This window comes from Echinops telfairi, unplaced genomic scaffold, assembly GCF_000313985.2.
Source record: "Echinops telfairi isolate 266 unplaced genomic scaffold, ASM31398v2 ScPeMD7_7424;HRSCAF=8462, whole genome shotgun sequence".
Lineage (NCBI taxonomy): Eukaryota > Metazoa > Chordata > Mammalia > Afrosoricida > Tenrecidae > Echinops > Echinops telfairi.
The window spans coordinates 4,272,103-4,274,369 of NW_022111324.1; the positions used below are offsets into that span (position 1 = coordinate 4,272,103).

The 2,267-nt window shown below is 41.9% G+C and overlaps 1 pseudogene; it reads right to left on the reverse strand.

Moving 5' to 3' along the window:
• Positions 1-410: 410 nt before the first annotated feature.
• LOC101657415 lies at positions 411-2,038 on the reverse strand (annotated as a pseudogene).
• Between the last annotated feature and the right edge of the window lie 229 nt (positions 2,039-2,267).

Here is a 2,267-nt window from a genome sequence, read left to right on the forward strand (position 1 = left end):
TAGCTTAACGAGACAATATATACAGCACTCTCTTATACTTGATGTTATTGATCCTCTGATGGTTATTATTTGGTAGTCTAACAAATAACAGATGAGAAACTACTCACAGCAGTAGAGTAATGCCCAGAGGGAATGTCATATTTAAAATTTGCTATTGAAATTAAACTAAGAAGAACAAAACAAAACAAAAAAAGGTCTACAAAACCAACACCCATGTTATTTTTAATGAGGTAGATTTTTTTTCCTATGCAGTAAGGTAAAGATAACAAAACAGATGCATACAATATTAAAATCTTTAAAACAAACAAACAAACAAACAAAAACTCTGGTAATAGTCACTTTCACAAACAAATAAACAAACTATCAGATGGAGTGATCAAACTCAGACAAGGGCCCAAAGTGATGTGCTGTTACTTGATGTGGTTAGAATCCATCATTAGTTTTGGATCAATCAGTTCTCTCCAGAAAACTGCAGTCCTCTTCTGAATCAGAACATATTCCACCACCTCCATTCCATATTCACTGTGATAAGCCAAATCCAGCTTTCCAGGTTCTTTCGAGGCAGTTACAGATGAAAGGATTTATATATCAACTTATTGGGCTCTGGATTGTGACGTAATGGTTCCCTTCCTTATAATCCAGACACATCAGGGTAGTAATCAGATGTTAGTTCCAAAAGTTTAAATGCAATCTTTTCTCCAACCTGGGGGCAGCTGCTAACAGTGATAACACACTATAATCCTTCTGGCTTATCTCTACAGGATTTTGGATAATAGTGGATGAGTTTGTTATCATTTCAGTTAACTGAAATGCTGCTTTTGATAATCATTGTTTTTACTTAAAACACAGGGAATGGTTTGCCCTGGACCTCATCCTCTTTCTGCAAGCTCTGACCCCTGGATTCTTTCCAAGAAAGGTCATCTCCTCTACCTTAAACTCATCCCAGATTGGCCGGGAGAGACAAGTTGAGAGGAGGGCCAGGAGCCTGTCTACCACCATTGGAATCAGAATGGTTCCATCCAATAGCACTTGGCATCTGTGATGATGACCCTGGCCCTGGACGACCTCTTCCTTCTAAGAGACCCACCATCTTTAAGAAGCTTGCAGCACACTCCAGGGTTCTCTGTGATGCTGTGCTCTGGTCATCTGACTTAGAACTGGAATCTGAGCTGGGAGATTATAGTTTGGCTGTCTTGCCTTTGATGAGGGAAAGCTTCACACGTGGTTTGTAACCCATTTGTGTGTAGGTGTGTTTCTCACAGCAGCCCCTGCCTCTGATCATACCTGTTGATATTGTCTCTGAGGACTACCTGACTTCCAAAGCAACATTGGTGAGACCATTGCTGGCCAGTTCATGAGAAGACTTGGATGTTGATGGGCATCTGGGCGTCTCCTTTGCACAAAGGCCCACCTTACCTCCTTTAATAAAGCTGTTTCTGGTAGAAGAACCCTTCAGAGGGCTGCAGTTCTGGATGGCCCACTCTTTCAATACCTGGTCTCCAGAAGACTTGAGGTTCTTGGCCTGCCATTTACATTCCTCTTTCTCATTTTTCTTGGGCCATTTTATTCTGGTCTCTTCACTGTCATCACTCCACAGGGGCTTTGATTTTTCTCTTGCTTCTTTCTCTCATATCCGCATGCCCGTATGACAGCCTTGGGTTCCAGATCTAGGGTCTTCTCATTGTTATCCTTCTCTTGCATCTTTCAATGTGTCCTTGAATATTTGTAACCTAGTGCATTGTCTTCATCATCTTCCAACTTTGCCTTTCTAGGTAATACATTAATACTGTACCTATTGCTGCCTGCTACTGAGTTCTCAGCAGCTCTGCCCTCTTCTAACTGAACTCTGAGGCAGTCGTTGTCTCAGGAGTGCCCCTGCTAGGTAGAGGCCTACGTCTGCCTCAGAACTGGAGCCAACTCAACATCTGCTCCAGTCGGCAAGAAGCCAGAAGACAATGCAGTTCAGCATCACTGGTGGTGGACAGTCAAATGGAAACCATCGTCTAACTATCACGCTGGCTGTCCTCTTATTCCTCATCTGATTTCTTGACTGCTGCTTCCATGAGCATTGATTGTGGATCCAAGTAAAAGGAAATCCTAGCCAACTTCAGTCTTTTCTCCATTTATCATTATATCATCTCTTGGTCCAGTTATGAGAATTTTTGTTTTCTTTACATTGAGTTACAATCATTACCAGATGCTGTATTCTTTGACTTTCATCAGCAAGTGCTTCCAGGACTCTTTGCTTTCAGCAAGCAATGGTGTTT